The following is an 18,873-nucleotide window of genomic DNA, read 5'->3' as shown; positions in this document are numbered from 1 at the left end:
AAAGAGTCACAAGTTTTTATTATTATCTTTTTAACATTCAGTAGGTATTTTTTGTATTCTTTAGTATAGTATAGCATTCTTTAATATAGTATAATAAAGTAATAAATTAGCCTTCTGATAAGATTGAGTCAGATGAATCATTCTTTCCCCTCATTGGGGTTGGCGTATGTTATTGCATTTACAATAATATGTGCCAGGGCCTCACCATCCTCATAGTAAAGAATTTCTTTCTCAAGTGTGATCTAAACCTACTTTCCTTCACTTTGAAGCCATTCCCCCTTGTCCTTCACTCCAGGCTCTTGTAAATAGCCCCTCCCCAGCTTTCTTCTAAGTTCCCTCAGGTAGCTGGAAGGCCATAATTAGACCTTGGTTTTCTTGTAATAAGGGTTGTACCATCAAGTCTTCCAGTTTCAGTTCTTTTAGGGCTTGACCCACAAGTGTTTGAAAGTTTTGGCCATTGAATTTAGTCAGAGTGTACTGAAAATTGCTTTGGTATTCCACAGAGTTTTCAGACCTCAATTAAATATTTTCAAATAGCATATTACTGCAGCCAGAGTTATTCATTAATGCCATATCCAGCACCCTTTGAAATAAATGTATTTTTAAGGCTCTGAACTTCAGACCATATGCTCAAAGACAAGGAGGTATGTAAATGGAATGTGATTTCCTGTCCAAGATGAATACATGCTTCTGATCAGATCTGTATGAAATATTTAGATCCTGGTTTAAAGCACTTCATTGCTATTTTAACATTAAGCATACGAGTTGTCATTCAGGCTGTTTGGGCTTAGAATCAGCCATGAGGCTGAGAACGTGGCAATCAAGAAAGTTCTCAAATAGAATTTTAGACTTTTCTCTTGGTTGAGAAATATTATCAAATAAATTTTCCTGTCTGATTTCCAAATTCTGAACTCATGGTTTGTTAGGTCCTCTCTATGCTCTCATTCAAAATGATTCCCTGAGAATAATAATACCCTATAAAGTGGCCTATTATTATACATGAATAAAGCACAAACTCTTAAGCAAGAGGAAAAGAACGTGTGAAGTGCAGATCTCAGTCAATCTCTTTCAAATATGGGGAATTCTCATGAAAATTATGGCACTTCAAAAATTCTTTTTCCTTAATTTCTGCTAAAATTACTCGACTTATGTCATAGAATCATTTCTTCTAACTACCTAAGGGTATCTACTTTAAATGTTAATAACTTTATACTTGAAACTTTACAGGATTGCTCATAGGTTATTCTACAATATCTTAAAAGAGAACTTCGGGGTCCAAGCTACAAAACAGAATAAGATATTTAAATTAGCAAGTGATCTGTTAGATTAAAAATTTGTGTAGTGAAAAAATATCATAGGCAAACTTCATTAATGTGTTGCAGTAGAAACAGCTATTTCAAAAATTTCTCAGTCATTAAAACTCCTTAAATAAAAGTGCATAAATTATGTAAATATAACTTTACATACTTTTATGCACTTTTATTTAAGGAGTTTTAATGACTGAGAAATACATGATCAGAAAAAAGAAAGATAAGAGAGGAACAAAAAACTGAATAAAACTGAATTATTTGTATCTTGAACTGGATAAAAAAGGAAAAAATAGATTTTTTTTTTTTTTCATTTTTTCACAGCAAAACACATACAGGTAGTCTTGATCAACTATGGCACAGGATATCTTTATCTGCTATGGCTTTATTCTCCCTATTTTTTTATTCCTATTTAAAATCCACTGTTTATGCATTTCCCTCTTCTGGAAGGTGCAGAAAGCTCAAATTCTCTCTTTCCTGTGACTCGAAGCTTTGCACCTTTTGCCTTTCCTCATACATTTTTTAGCCAAGTGATATCTTGGTTGCCACCAACTCATTTTTACCAATATGAAAAGAGCAAATATTTCCTATGGAAACTTCCCAATGTGGAAAATTCTCTACCACACCAGTGCAGCCTGCCCCTCCAAACAAACAAATGCTGTCTAATAAAACAGGAGATGGGGTAAAACTAATAGTTTTGAAAGATGTGCATTAACCAGATCATCTTTTTTTTAATGTTGTTTTTGCAGGGTTTGATAAAGATTGTTTTCTCATGGGGGGGACACGGGGAATTTGTGTTACTGCGCTGATTTTGTTTAATTGAAAGAAGTGGTTTGTTTTCATAGTCTGGGAGTGCTTGTGCAGATTTCCTTCCTACAAAATAAAACCTGTTGGCTTTTGCTGCAGGGAAAAAGCAGAGCCTTTATGACCTGTTATGGAAAACATTTCAGTTCCTTAAGATGAGGTGAGACAAGAGAAGGTTGTTCAGCAGTAAATCAGCTTGCGCTGAGTCTCCTTCATCATTAGATTGTGCTAGCTTAGTTATGTCCCTCTTCTTGGTGAAATCCCAAGGCTCTGCTTAGTCTTTTGTGGCATTGGAATTCCTTGTGATCTATTATCAGATTATCCTTGAACAAGTGCTGTATCTTTCACTCCCAGAAACAAGCAATCTGCTCTGCAGCACTCACCATTACATGGAGTCATTTATTACTGCAGAACTTTGTCATTCGATTATGCTTCTGTACAGAGCACATGGCCAAAAATCTCAATCACAGGTGTCTAAAGTTGCTTAAGGAAGTTGTTGCTATTCCAAACTTCAGAGATGCTCATCTGGTCTGTGGCAGAGAGGATCCTACTGCAGTCATGTGCTGACTTCTGATCCTTTTGCTCTCTTTTTTTTTTGGACGGCAAACATTTTCCTATGGTATGTGGAATACTTTTTCTTCTTTTGTACATTATTTTTTCTCAGCACCCAGTGAACTGATAAAAATGAAAAATATTTAGCTAAAGCTTTAACTATTTCATCCTACTTATTATGTTCAATACCTTGCTATAAGCCTCATTTCAACTTATTTTTTTTCCATGCTTTCATGAGGAAAAGCTGATTATAGAAAACCTGGCTAACAGTAAGAGATTGTGGCACAGAAGAAACCTGTCAAATTCATAAACTAGCTGTTCTTAGGAGATCTATTTTGTTATGCTGTGTAGAAAGGAATTTAAATAGATTCTAATTCTGTTCCCCAAACAGTTTATCTTTGGTTTAGACTTAACTGCTGCTGGTAACTACTTTCTGCCCAAGGCAGAAATTCCTTGTGTTTCTGTAGATAAATCAGCATGCTGACATAGCACAATATCAGCAAGGGTACTTGTGTAGCCCAGACAGCTCTGGCTCTTGTTGACTCCTTGTGAAATCCACTAGCTATGAACTATTTGCCCTCGCACTTAGCCCATTCCTTTCTTAACCCACAGACAATGTAAGAGAATATCGTATAGAAATGGGAGGATGGTATAGAAAAGGTAATTGCGTCTGGTCTTTTCATTACAATAGGCAGGAGAAGGAGCTTCTGCAATGGAAACTTAGTCTTTGAGTATGTATAGGACCTGGAAGAGAGAACGAACCCTCAGAACGCACTGATGAGAAGGAAGCTTTGGATTTGGTCAACTTTTACTAATTCCTTCTTCAAGCCACTCCAGGATTTATTGTACACCCTTGCCCTTCCTTGCTGGCTCTGCTGTGAGGTCAGTTGTTGGCTAATACATGCAAGAGGCTCTTAAGCACAGTACAGTGGAGACAAATTGCCTCAGATCACCAGGAAAAATGGTGCACAATCAGGATGTGGATTAAAAAAAAAAAAAAAAGATTTTTATCTTTCTTCCTACTTCAGCTATTTGAACCTATTTACTATTTGAACCATGATTCATTTGTATTTCTACCGAAGGCAATAGGATCCAGATAAAATGTTGATCTTTCAGGGCAGCTACCAGCTCAAGAGTATTATCAAGTCTTTTCTTTGCAACATGATACTATAAATGTAACTAACATGGCCTGATTTTCACAGAATCAGAGAATATGCTGAGTTGGAGGGGGCCCACAAGGATTATGGAGTCCAGCTCCTGCCCCTGCAGATGATCATCCCCAAGGATCACACCATGTGCCACAGAGGGTTGTTCAAACACTTTGTGAACTCTGTCAGGCTTGGTGCTGTGACCTCTTCCCTGGGGAGCCCATTCCAGCACCTGACCACCCTCTGGATGAAGAGCCTTCTCCTGATATCCAACCTGAACCTCCCCTGACACAACTCCAGGCCATCCCTTGGGTCCTGTCACTGGGAACAAAGAACAGATCAGTGTCTGCCCCTCATCTTCACCTCACAATGAAATTGTAACTGCGGTGAGGTCTCCTCTCAGCCTCCTCCAGGACTGACCAAAGGACCTCATCTGCTCCTCATATGGTTTCCCCTCAAGGCCCTTCATCATCTTGGGTGCTCTCTTTTCAATGCTCTCTCTTAGTTTAACATATTTCTTGTATTGTGGTGACCAAAATGGGGTCAATATGGCATTTGTATGCCATGTATATGCCATTTTCTGTCCCTGCAGGCCCCCAGCTGGGTAATAATTAGCATTGACTCCATGATTCACAGAAGGCTGATCAATCCCTTTATTTTTTATATATATATGTATATGTGTGTATATATATATATATATATATGTGTGTGTGTGTATATATATATGTGAATATATATACATGTGTGTGTGTCTATATATGTATATATATGTATGTATATATTTTTTCTGTATATATATATTATATATATATAAAATATATATTTATATATTGTATATTATATTTTATAAAATATGAGATAATATAAAAATTTTAATTTTAATTTTATTAAAATTAAAATTTTAATTTTATTAAAATTAAAAATTAAAAGTTAAAATCAAATTATATAAAATTTAAATTTTATTTGTGTTATAAAATAATATTTAAATTTTATTAAAATTAGAATATTATAGTTATAGTTGTAGTTTTATATTTATTAAGAAACCCATTGTTTTTATAGACATTTATGATACACCTGGACCTTGTTGGTCCTCCAGTCCAAACACCATCCCCATTAGCTAATTAAGAAACCCCTCTTTGGTAAACAAATCTCCATAACACATTCCACATGTTCACAACAACAGGTGCAGCAAGGGAAGATAAGATTTTTTCTCATTTTTTATTTTGATCTTCTCACAGCCTTTCCCAAAAAGGCTGGGGAAAGTTGTGTTGCTCTCTGTGGCCAGAGAGCTGCTGCCAAAATATTTCTATCTTACATGCCATACATATGCCATATTCCTAGCTTATAAAACTCACATTACTCCTTTTTGCCACTGTCTTGTGTAAAACATTCAAATTGTGTGTCACTGCTCTCCTAGTTAAGTCTTTTCAGAGCGGAAGTGAAAAGTCACCTAAAGTATTGAGGCGTTCAGATTTTCGTCATCCTAGTGGGAACAGGGCCCTGCAATTGCTTCCCAAGGATCCTCTTTGAATCTGGCAGGGAAAGACCATCATTAGAGAGGGGCAATGAAGGTGTGACAGCACCTTGGGCAAGCTACCAAGTGCATGCAAAGGTCAAATAGTGGATGAGAGAAGAGAGCAGGAATTAAAAGAGAGGTGGGAAATGCCAGCATTATGCTGACGTTTTCATTAAGAAAATCACTGAATAGATGAAGCAAGTCTGACATTTACTTATATGGTGGTGGAAATCACTACACTGTGTGTGCTGCATGTTTTCCTGTTCAGTCAGCATATTGTACAGCTGTGATAAAGGGGGCTGTAATCATTTTGCAATAACGGTGGTACAAAATTGTTCATTGACTCGGCTTTTCCTCCATTAGGTGAAATATATTGTAACTGGCCATATAAGTCAATTTCTTTCACTATGCTTCCACACATATCATGGCTGTAATCATTGTTTTAAAATGATTTCTCAGATGGTGCTGCTTTCTACACAAATCACCCACCTTTCCTCTATCTTCATTTAAACATGTGTGTTCACTGATGTAACTGGGCAGCCTACATTGTAAAATTTCATTCTAGTTGTATAACTAGAAAATTTCACTGCAGGGCTGCTTAGTGAAAGAAATTCATTAGGCCTGAGTGACAGATAAATCCACCATGAGCTGTGGTGGGGTGTATTTCTGCATCCACCAGCTTAAAATGCACATGGAAGAATTAAGTCTCCATTGGACTCATGCAAATTGCATCACTTTGGTAATATAAGGAGGTCATGAAAGGGTAAAAGCCTTTAGAAATACTCCTTACTTGAGAGGTGTTCTGGGGTGACAGGCAGGCTCAGAATGGTCCATTATCTGGCGCTTCTGGACAGGTGGAAGCCAGAACACTAACATTAAGCTTTCTCTAATTGATGCAAGAAGTTCAACAGGTTCCCAGGCAGTGTGAAAGTACTAGAAATGCAAAGGTGATTCTGAAAGTTTGGTGGTAAATTTCCCCCCTGGAAACTCAGTAACAGAATTCATGCTTTGGAGTTGTGCGTGGCAGAGTAGGAGGCCAGATTTAATGATGGATGCTTAATCTTCTTGGAAGATGCTTGTAGCATCGAGCCAAAATCCCTTGGGGTATGACACGTGGCCTGTTCATTTCAATTTCAGGTCGTTTAACTTTTGCTCCTTCTGCTCTTTCTTTGTCTGCATTGGAAGTTTCATTTGCACAAAAGAATGGTGTTAAAATTAGTGTTTACATGGTCTCCCCACATTATCTTGGCAAACCTTGCACCCTAAATTATCTTCATAGGTCACACACTATGCCCATGGCACAAAATATAGACTCAGCATTGTGTTTAAAAAATAACCTTCTGGCAGATTGTGCCAGAATTGTTGTTTTGCTTGTTTTGAACAGAAAAACCAGCTCCCTTTTCTGGGATAGGTAACAAAAGAGCAGAAGGGGCCAAAGGCACTCAAGCCAAGCATTGAACAGTGTGGGCTGCAGTATACACTCGGGGCAGACTTAATCCTTTATTGATGAAATCAAGCCCAAAGGAAATGCAAGTGTGCTGTACCAGGCGGTCTGATGCTAGAGAACATTTTTTGTAGTGTAAATGTAGTATAAATGTAACCTTTATTTTGTTATAAGTGTTGCCAAGCAAGACCAAGGTCATAAAAAAGGTCTGATTGGGGTCTGACAATAAATAGAGGAGTTTGAGTTCTAGACAGAAAACTTTTTCTGAGGCAGAAGCATTTCTTTTCATGTGATGTTGCCTTTCATGGCATCAAGTTATTTAGCCTCCAAGAAAAAATAGCAGGGTATAGCAAAGGATGTGGCCTTATTTTACAAATGATAAAATGACTGAAGAATATGGGAGAGAAGTTCCATATTTCTGTCCTTGTCCTTCAGATTAAATTAAATTCCACTCTGATAATTTATTGAATCTGATATTTTTCATTGAAGAATCAGGGCATGAAGAAGTGAATCATTGCATTCCTCTCAGTTCAAGGTGGGTTTAACAGGTACCACATATGGAATATTTACTAATATTCTTTTCCATGAGCCACAAAATTTAGTTTAGCAGGGATTTCTATTACTGCACTTTGGTCCTGTGGGCTGAGCCCACTCCGTACATGCTGGACTGTGATCCTTGTAGTTAGGAAAGAAATACCATCATTAATCCAAACACAGTGTCAGTAGGCTAAAAAGGAGAGCTCAGAAAAGACAGCTAGTGTGTTGTTTTTTTTTTTTCCCTGGTTAAATACAACAGTAGTACATTGATAATAATCAAATTAACTGCTTCCAAAGAAACCATATTTGGAAACAAATGTGTTTTCTGTATTTGTGGAAGCAATAAGCCAAAACTAAATGATGCACTGAGGTAAAAGACATATTCTAGGATATAGCTCTACCAGTCCTACTGCTTCAGAAAATAGGGGTTAGAGTCTGTCTTCTGTTCCTGTATCTCCATAGCTTTAATGTCTTCCACTTTGCTTTCCTATTTTCAGCAGTTTCTGTGACAGTGTCACACAGTCATTTCTGTTTAATGTTCATAATTGTTAGTTTGAGCTTGTTCGGTGTTTAACAAATGTATAACCTACAAAAATTAATAGTAGATTGTGCAAAACTGAGAAAATGAATTTATTCCTATTTCTATCTGCTTTGAAACACATACTGTAACTAATCATTATCAGCTAAAACTTGAACACTAAAGAAAAAAGATCAGGGAGCTGAATTTACAATCCATAATCTAACAAAGTGGAATGAATGCAATACATTTAATATACATTTCAGGAGCTAGATGCCTGTTACAATATGAGAATTTTGCACTCATGATATTTTTGTTATGAAGTTTCATTTGTAATAATGAAAGCATATGTGCTGCAGCTAGCATGCATGTATACATTTTTTCAGTATATATTTTAAAAATAAACATATCAGAAAGTCAAAATGCCTAAAGTATTGAAGTAAACTTCTGATTCAGGAAGATCCTGGAGATGGTGATTAGGTGCCATAGTTGTAGGCATATTGCACATACATAAGAGAAAATGGGTTATTTAAGGGGGCAGAAGACTTCTCAGTGCAACAAAATGCCTGCTGCAAGTAGGCTTTGAGGAAATTCCAGTTGGCTCTGGAATGTCCTAAACTGCATTTTGAAAAGATAATATATAATATACAGCAAGTTTTAATAAGGAGTAATATGAAACCATTGTTTTAGCCTAGGTTATAGTTGTAATAAGTGGAGAAAATTATGTGATGTAGCAGTTGTATATCAACAAGCTTGTTTCGTTTCAGGGATGGAAATCTTTTCTGACCCTGTCAAACATTTCCAAATGGAAAATAATTGCCCAATACTAATTTCTACCAAAAGAATAAGATTACTTTATAAGAATAGAATAAGAATAAGAATAGGAATAAGAATAAGAATAAGAATAAGAATAAGAATAAGAATAAGAATGAGAATGAAAATAAGAATAAGAACAAGAACAAGAACAAGAATAAGAATAAGAATAAGCATTAAAATGCTGATATATCTGGTAGATCTCACCCCCAAACAGATAAAACAGTTAGGGTGGTGCTGGAAACTGAGCTAGTGTCCAGATTGTGCAGCACACTGTCTGATTTTCCCGAGCTTTTTAAAGAGATGTATCTCTCTAATATAGATCCCCACGGCCTGCTTAGAGGGAAATTTCATTACTATGCTGTGCGGTCCTCACGGTGCTGGATGTAAAATATTGGATTGACAGGTTCTTGTTGTGGAGCAGGGCTTATTGATGATGGAGAGACTGATTCAATCTCTAATCCTGAAGAACGACCTGCCACCTGGAGTGATAGTGTACAGATGGGTGCAATCTAAACTCCCTCCCTGCCTCCAGTTGCATTTGGCTGTAGATTAACAATGTGATTCCCTGTAATGAAGATGGTTGCTGGGTGCAGTGGCAATTTTCCATTGCTGACACGCCGTGTCAACAGTCCTGACAAAGCTGTGAGGACAATGTTTGAAAGTGCTACATCTGGCTGGGATGGCTGCCAGCTTATTAACAGCCCCATTAAAAGTACCTGCAGAGATCTGTGTTGGGAGAATGGAACAGAGTGCTCTGCTTTTCCTGCAACTATCAGGCATAATAGCAGTCCAATATCATACACTTGGAATAATGGTGTTATGGTGGTAGAGCTTTTACAGTTTCCTTTTACAGTTTTCTTTTACAGTTTTCTTTTACAGTTTTCTTTTACAGTTTTCTTTTACAGTTTTCTTTTGGCGAGGGAATGTTTCATACCTTGATTTGTGTCGAATCCAAATCCTGTGGCCTTACTCAGGCAGATATAACCTGAATATAGGCTATAAATATATATATTTTCATTAACTTCAAAATATATATATATTTCATTCACTTCACCACTGAAGTGAATGAAAACTTCACCTGAGGGTGGAGTTCCTTGGGTAAGTTGTGATTTTACTAATGATATTTCCACTAAAAGTACTCTGAGATGTTCGCATATATATTTTACATATATATATAAACCATTTTTAAAGAAATATATGACCATGCCTTTAATTACCCATTATTTTTCTTTCCTCTTGAATGGCTGTGCAAGGCTCCCAGTGAAGCATATATAATATGAAAGGGGTTTAAGGAACTTTCCTGAGTATGAGTAAAGGGCCGTGCTGTCCCAGAGGACGCTGCAGAAGGCACAGCAGGTTTTCTGATGAGGCTCCCCCCATTCCTTGGGAATGCAAAGGGAGCAGTTGCCAGTAAAACGATAAATGGGCTTGTGATCCTAGCTCTCTATAAGCAGTTTCTAGTACAAGCTGAAACACTCTCCTCAAGTTCAGTACTAGAATGCTGAAGGAGATTCTCACACCCTGTCTCTTACAAATCTATGTAGTGTCCGCTGTAATTCACCTCCAAGCTGTGTTTGTTCATGTGTACCAAAGGATCTCTGCACGCTGAGCAAATCCATGCAGCCTGGGAATCCAAGCCCAGAGCCTGTGGTGAGGTCACCTGGCTGTGCCTGGCCCTGTGCTGTCTCACCAGGTGTGCTCAGGAGGGCTGAGCTTGGGACAGCACAGAAATGCCAACTGCGCCTCTGTAAGAGCCAAAATGAGGGATGTGGGACTCCAGGGGCTCTCCAAAATGCAGTTTATTCCATCCAAGGTGTCACAGCAGCCCAGGGTGGTGGGTGACAGAGCTGTGCCCACAGCTGTCAGCTCCAGCTGCAGGCAGCCCTGGAGACCCTTTGGTTTTGGTTACAGTGCATTAGACACTTTTCTTTTGGTTACAATGCATTCTATACTTTCCTTTTTTGAGCATCTTCATACAGTAGCACCAATCTGTACCTTAACTATTATCTATAGCCTGTCATAACTACTGTAATTACCATATTCATGTTACTGTTCTCCAATCACTAAAAGTTAGTACATTACAGTTTAAGCTAGAAGTTGTTTTTTGGTTTTCTTGCAGTGGAAAATTCTGAGACCTTTTTTCTACTTGCCACATTGGCAGGCTTGTTTGCCTGTGCTCTCTTTCTGCTTGGTAAAAGCATCATCTTGTTTGGGGTGGGTTTATCCTTTGCTCTAAGCCATAAAAACCCCTTCTAACTAACACACCCTTTGCCTCCTTGGATATCCAGTAAGACTGGCTCAGCAATTCTTTTCTTTTACATCAAAACTTGCTTCCATCTCTATTCTTTCATCAGACTCCACATTTAAAAATCTTTCTGCTAAGCATAGATATCTGTGAGACTTTCTTGTCAAACTTTCATCCTTCCCAACATACCTCAGCCTGTGGTAACCCTTCCTGTCACTCTTGGCACCAAGTGTCACCTGCAGGATGACTTCAGGCTGGTCCTGCAATGGGAAAAGGAGCCCAAATGTGGCCATCTGAGCTTATTATGGTTATAGTGATCAGTGGTGTCAACAAACAGTTGGAGGCACTTCACATGTGATTATAGTTCTCTTCTCTGGTTTGCTGGAGTGAGTAAGTTCATTTCTTTGCAGCCCAAATGAAGATGCAAATCTTTGTGTGCTTTTGTGTGAGAGTTCTCAGGCTGTGGTCTGTGTCCCTCCTGTTTCAGCTGCCTGAAAAAGTGGATAAATTTTCAAAATTCTGGGGCAATGCAAGGTCTCTTGACATTTATTACACATGGAACTTTCCACATGTGACAGAAATAGAAAACTATGTTTAGAACAAGCAATATGACTTCATGTCTGTTATGCCATATGTTTTTCCTCCTGCTGCTGTACCAGAGAAAAGGGATGTGGAGTAGCCTGACCTCATTCTGACCATGGCTGTGTTTGTAACTCCTTAGGGCTCTTACAGCCACATGAAGAATTATCATTCTGCTGCACCACAGAATAAATAAAATACACATCTATCACAAAACCTAGAAAAAGGAAGTACAGTTTTGCACCTGAATTCTGCATAAAATCTGTCATGAATACTCTGAAACATATATTGCATCTTATTTAATTTCATTTTTTTAAAGTAACCATGAAGCTTTTGGACTTAGTATGAGTCATAGCATTATACATGCAATGCCTATGTTTTGAGTCACAAGTTGTACGTGTACCAAGTAGGTCACACAAAGAATTCTGTGCAAAGACAAAGGATAAAACACATATAAATTTTAATTTGACATGGAGCTTGGTCTGTGGTCTGTGCTTCAGAAGTGAGGAGTGAAAACCAGTGAAGGCCAGTTATTTTTTTAGTGCTCAGTTCACACTTTGACTCATTTAATTGTCTGCTGACAGCTCAGAAGCAGAAACACAAACCCGTGGTGTGAACTCCCTGGCTTGGGAGATGGGGCAGATCTGACAAATGAGCTCTCCTAATTTGTTTTATGTTTTACTCACATCCTGAGATAGCTGTTGCTCTTTTAATCCACCTTAGGAGAAGAAAAGGCTAGGAAAAAATAATGAAGGGATCTAATTAAAAAAATCTAGCTTTCCTACCTGTGCTGAGAAGTTCCAGTGACTGAGCATCCTACCTAGCTCTGTGCACAGAGGTGCCATCCAATTGAGATGTTCCATGGGCAGCGTGCAAAAATCTGTATTAACAGGATTTTGTGGGACTTGTATCTGCCTGTAATAGCAATTTAGCTTCATACTTTTAATGTAAGTGTCCTTTACTTACACTGAATTGGAACTAACAAATTGCATTCTTTAAATTTAAAAAATAAACACAAAATATTATGCTGCTATTTTTGGTATAACCACGCCTACTTTTCCCATTTGGAAAGAGGAATAGTCAATCTCAGTCTATTTCACTTTCAAATTCCAATACTTGGAATATACTTTTTTTATCTTTTCTAAAACTAGAAATATTTTACCTTCTAATGGAGGAGGAATAATCCTTATTCCTCTCAAATATATTTCACTTAAATGTATTTCCATGAAGCTCATTTGTATAGAAATTAATATTTGAGACAAATCTGATGAAATGGTGTCTCTCCCAGAGAGATGTACAAAGAAGAGTATTGCAGGCTAAGTTTGCTTTTTCTTCAAAAGAATCTGAGATTGTTTTAGCACATTCACACTGAATTATATGGTTAAATGAGTTGCTGGTACTCTTGCACTAGACAGGTACAATAGTACCTGTGTTTAGATACTTCTCATAGTAATGGGTATGTAAGATGAATTGTGCCAATCCCATTAGTGCACTGTCTAGCCACAGCCAGATAATTCCTTTCTTTTAGAATTAATATGATCTCTGTTTCTCATAGTAGGTCAGGCATCATTTTCATTTCTTTTTCTATCCCTTCTCAGGCACTTATAAATAATGATGGCTCTCTTACATTTCAGAGTCCTACTGTAGTTTCAGCTGTCTTTTTTTTTTTTCTTTCTCCTTCAATGAGTTTGACTCCAGGAACTCTCTGTTCTTTGCCATTTCCCTTCAATTTTTGTTACTTAGCTTTTATTTAGCTTTGCACCTTGCCTCATCTTGCTGCTTTTCATTTTATTTGTAGTTCTGGACCAGTTCCTTCACTTACAGTCATAGTCTTTTCAGGATGTGGGATTTCTAAAAGCCTTTTTTTTCTTCATGGTCTGCTAGCTGCAAATTTCACTTTAATAATCAGCTTGTTTTGTCATTTTGTCTATTGAACTCTGTCTTTTGTCCTACTTATGCAACCTCAAATGGATCTACATAAGATTTGCTCTCATTTTATTTTCTCACCTTCACCTTCCACTCTTAGTTTGAGACTAAGGCATGCAATGGGCTAAAGCCAAAGCTCATGACAGTCTAGACACACATGGCTGGTAGAATCCAAGTTTCCCTGTATTTAGTAATCACAAACTGCCTAAAAATCCTTGCTTTCCATGTGGCAATTGGTGCCTGAACCCTCTGGGAAAGTGTCCCCAAGAGAAAATGGGACATGTAGTAGCAGCCACTATAGCAAAGCTGTGTTCTGCTGACCTGCAGGAGTGGCATCTTGCCGGGCTGGTACTACAGAGCTGAGTAAACTTGAATTTTTCTACTGCCTTAAAGTCAGTGCCTTAGTGTGCACTTGTAAAATGGGCCAAAAATTTGTAGAATATATATTTATAAAATAAATTATAATAGATTACAATATAATTATATATGATATATTATATATTATATAGTATATAGTGTATAGTATAATATAATCGTATATTATATAATTATATATTATATAAAATTATAATATAAATTTATAGAATTTATACCCTTTGTCTAAGGATGGTACCATATGAGGTGTCTTCTCTTCCCCTGTACATTGATTTTAACAGCCTCTGATCTACAGAGAATTACAAGAAAGTCTCCCTTCATCCCAACCCTGGAACAGACACCAGCTAGAAATCTTACTCAACATGTTCTTTTATCACTTTTTTTTTTCTTACTTTCTCCCCAATTCCTCTGCCTGTTTTTCTCAGCAACTGTTCTGTCATTGTCCTTGCTTTGTTCTTGACTTTCTTTTCTTCCTCTCTTCTTTTTTAAAAAGATAAAAAACCCTCGTGTCACCTTTCCAGCCACCATATGGCAAGTATTAGGCTTAGATATGTTAAGTCTCTATGTTGTTTACAAGGATAAATGCTCCCAAGAGTTATGTAATTTCCAGGTGTTGGTGGGAAGAAAAATACTGTAAATAATGATGGGATGCACATGTACTTCTGCATAGATTCCCTTACCAGTAAAGTTTTAGAAAGTAATGAGCATGTTGTAGAAAATCAGTCTTTAAAAATGCAAAACACAACGAACTGTAAACAACTTTGATGGCCTGATTAATAATTCAGTTAAACTGGAGGTTAAGAGATGAATCTATTGCTTCGCTTTAATGAAAAAGAAAGGGAAAAAAAAAAAAGAAATTTTAGAAATCAGTTGGGCAAAGCAAACAGAAAATACTCATTTCCAGCACATTTAGAAAAAGCTATTAGGATGAACCTCAGACTGAAAAAGATAAAAAATAACTTAAAAGAGGGTTAGGGTAATATCTGAAAGGGGAAGATAAACTAACCAGCAAAGCCAGCTGCCTCATGGAGGTTAGCAACTGTTGGGGCTAAGTGAGCACTGTTAGTGTTTAATCTGTTAGACCTGAAAAAGGACACTGGATCTTAAAAGCCTTGAGGTGGAGGTGAAATCTCCTTTGAATCTCCAGGGTGGAGATTCAAAGGAGATTTCTGGCAGTCCAACATTCTGGAGCAGTCGTTTAGTGATAGCAGGGAAAGACTTCCCACTGAACTTTAAGGTAGGTTTTGATGAGCCTTCCTCATCTGACACCCACTGCCGTCACTCCTTTAACACTTTTCCTGCATTTGTCCTCTGTGCAGTCAGGCTTTGAAGTTAAGATCTCAGACTTGCATATCACAGTTTGTCCATCAGAATTCGAGTATTCTTCTTTTTCCTTTTAACACTTGAGAAAGAACAAAGCAGAAAGTAAAACTAAACACACGTCAGGGGTGCAATGAATACAAGTTAGGAAGGAATTTGTTGTCAACTGAAAGATAAATATATTGGAACAACCTAAGGCCCCAAACAAACTTGCTCAATGAGGCTTTAGAAAGGAGTTCGCAATTGCTCATCTACTCTGAGTGAGATGTTAGGGATGTTCCCAAGAGGTCAAAACAACACAAATACTTTACTGGCAACTTTAGAAAATCAAAGAACTTTGGCAAAAGGTTTATTGAAATATTCAATCAACACAAAGCACTTCTAAAGCAATAACTTTGCCCATTCAATTTTAGTGAACTCTAAGACTGTTTGATTTTAAGTTACTCAAAAACTCTAATAAGTGGGAATTAGAAGAAGGAAGAGAGAAAAGCAGAAAGGATATAGAAAAGCAGACATATAGCTAACAATTCCTTTTCTATTGTTTGTCTAACATTGTCCACAGCTGAACAATTCTATATCATGAAGGTTTGTATTCACAAGGACAGACATGGGCACTGAGCCCTTTGCTGCTAGAACTCCATTATTACCATCTATGTTTCAGTCACTTTTCAAACTATGATGCAGATTAAGCACCTCTCTTTTTTGTTCCTGATGCCCACCATAATAGGGTTTAGACCCCCCAGGAGTAAACTCAGAATTAACTCTACATGCCTCTGGAGGGTCAGCTGAGATATCCAAGGTCAGTGTACCTGTATCACCATGCAGTTTCTCAGTGCTAATATGTTGTGATGGGTCACCGTGATATTTTCTGAAAAATCCCCTCCCCAGGATTTCTTCTCCTGGGAAGTTGCAAAGCCTCAGAGAAAAATGTAAATAATAATTATCTGATTTGCTTCTCCTGTGTTTTACTGCTTTGGAATGTGGTTTGGACATTGTTTGCCAACATTGTTTCATGTTAATTGTTTTTCCTTAATGACCAACGACCATCAGCTGTGTCAGACTCCGAGGAGTAATGAGTTTTTATTATTCATTCTTATTAAGCCTTCTGTCTGTATCCTTTCTCTTCCTTTAGGATAGTTATAGTATAGCATTGTCTAATATAAAATAAAATCATAAAATAATAAATCGGCCTTCTGAAAACATGGAGTCAGAGTCTCATCTCTCACCTCATCCTGGGGAACCTCACAAAAACCACACTGATTTATCAAGCACATTTCTATATAGGACTTCACTATGGGGTACCTGGTGTCTGGCTGTCCCGAAATAGTTTTGACAAGAATCCAGTGCATGGCAAAACCGCCTCTTTAAATGAGGTTATCTAAAATAGATTTAACAATTCAAGACAGAAAAATATAAATTCTGCTATTAGAATTTCTCTCAATAGATATGAAAATTTTCCCTCTATCTCTCTTCCTCTCTCCCTTGGTTCCTGGAGAAGGCAATTCCTACCTTAGGTCTTAACACTGTCTTACTCTTCCAGAGTAGAAAATGTTCTGTTTGAGCTGCATTCTGTACCCTGGCTTAGATCTAGCTCTTTTCCACAGGTGCACCTCATTTTCCTGACATCCACTGTTGCTTGTCCATCAGCAGCTTCAGCATCTTCCCTGTCATTCAGGCTTACAGCTCCTGTGTCAGTTTTGACACTCTCTTCCCTTTTTTGCAGGGCCAGTTGTCACTCCATCATGTCACTATTCTCTAACTCTATCTTTAGCTTCCATGACTGGAACTTTTATTTGGGGTTTAGTTGCCTTTTGTCTCAAGCACTGTGGGTCTAATACCAGTCTCATCCCTTGCAATTATCCCAGGAACATCTAGGAGACCCTGGCACTGTTTGGCATCCCTACGCTGCACATTTTAGTCTCCCACAGTTTTCAGATTTCATGTGTTTCAATGGAAGTTCTTACACTATGGGACTGAAAACTGGCAAAAGACAGAGGCAAAGTCAATCATTTCTGAATCTGTTGTGCTGGCACAGTAAACCCAGCAAAGTTTTGTTGTCCAAGAAGCCTGGGCAGGTGCAGTGCTCTCCCTGAATCACCCAAGTTAGTGTGCATCCCTGGCCAGGTGACTTTTTGTGGGCAACAAAATCCTTTGTAGGATCATCTGATCAATTCCTCTGACTAAAAAGACATTTGCCCTGTTCTCCAGTCTTGACTGAAACCATAGATTGTTTGGGGGTTTTAAGTGTTTTGAAGACCTCAACCAGAAAAAAAAAAAAAAAGTATGTTTCATTGAGAACAGCTAAACATTATTTCTGGTACTCATGATGGAGAAGTTCAGTGTCTGTGATGTGCCTGTGCAAAGCTGCAGTTAGCAGTGGGATGGGACAGTGGGATGCTGACCTGCCTGGAAAAACAGAGGCACTCTCATTTATTTCTACCACTATTATGATGCTTGATCAGAAGTTGCTGTTGAGCTAGTGATTCTTGATGTAATGCATCATCAGCACAAGGCTATTAACTATTGTTCCCTTCACAGTGAGATTTCATACCAGCCCTGTGACTGTGCTTCCCCAGCATCACAGCACCTCACACAATGTTGGCTGCTATGACACAGTCTGAAACTCAGAAATGCTGAACTTCTGCTTATTGTCTATTAAATTGTTTCAGAAACTTGACATGGACTGTAAAAGCTTTCCCAAAACTGACTGCCCTATATCTGTAAGGTGCAGCTCTCCAAAATTCACTTCATTTTGGTCCTAGAATACTAAATTACTATTCATCTCTACTTGACTTATTTAAAAGGTTGAGAACTAAAAGATTATAGATGTTCTATTTTTTTCCTATGTCTCTTCTTTATTGCCTTTTTTCTTTGTTATCTCTCCTCTACTTAAAGTCTTAGTGTAATCCTCACCCTCTTCTACAGGGGAAAAAATACAATGAGTTCCCTTGACAGTAGTTAGTACAGGGCTCCATAAAAAGCTGGCACAAAACTAAAGCAGCAGCAAAATTTTGAGTAAAAATATTGCATCATTTTTGGATAGAGAGTATATTTGATGCAGAATGTATTGTGTATATATAAGGATACAGAATATATGTGTAGCATGATTATGGATGTGCCTCTCCCGTGATGAAACTTCCGTGAAGATGATTGAGATATTTATTATCAATAACTAAAGGTTATCTTCAGTTGAGATCCTTTTTTTTTTTTTTGTCCTCTCTTTATTTTTTTAATTTTTAAATTTTTTTTGTTTGTTTCTCTGTGGGTATATGACTTTCATTCTTTCCTTCATTCATTTCTAGGGAGGATGACTTCTCTATTGGATGGTGAGAGATGGTGATGCACTAATAAAGACAATTAACAGTGTTCACAACAGTGAATCACTTTAAAATCAAGGAACTGTTTTCAAGATAAGGTGAATCCAGTCAGGAATGTGTTGATGGCTGTGAGGGCTCCTGGAACCTGTGGTACTGGGGCTCAACAGTGACAGAATGATTGCCAGGTATCTCAGGGAACCTCTGCCCTAACCTAAGCGTGGGTAATTTAAGGAATTCCATGCAGTTTCCTAAGTTAGGAATGAGAACACATTTGGTACTCATGCATGGCAAATGAATACACCATGCATTGAAGGTTCTTGTACCTATATTTTTTGCATATGTGGTCTCTTCCCTGGAGTTTACTCAGGTGTTTCAAATGCAGCTGCCCTCTGAAACAATGGCAGCCAGAGCTGCCTGCCAAACAGAACATCTGTTTCCTGGGTGTTTTAGCTGGAAATTTTATTTTTATC

General features: G+C 37.7%; 1 long non-coding RNA gene across 1 annotated transcript in view; it reads left to right on the top strand.

The window, feature by feature from the left end:
• Positions 1-18,578, top strand: part of LOC128941875 (uncharacterized) — a 29,824-nt gene extending 11,246 nt beyond the window's left edge. Inside the window, exon 4 of the long non-coding RNA XR_008483585.1 lies at positions 18,389-18,578. This is a non-coding gene — a long non-coding RNA (uncharacterized LOC128941875). The remainder of the gene's footprint in view (positions 1-18,388) is intronic.
• Positions 18,579-18,873: the final 295 nt, after the last annotated feature.

Source organism: Melozone crissalis, unplaced genomic scaffold (genome assembly GCF_028551555.1).
Source record: "Melozone crissalis strain CALT ecotype California unplaced genomic scaffold, PUWL_Pcris_2 ptg000039l_1, whole genome shotgun sequence".
NCBI lineage: Eukaryota > Metazoa > Chordata > Aves > Passeriformes > Passerellidae > Melozone > Melozone crissalis.
This window is presented reverse-complemented; position numbering and strand designations above follow the sequence as displayed.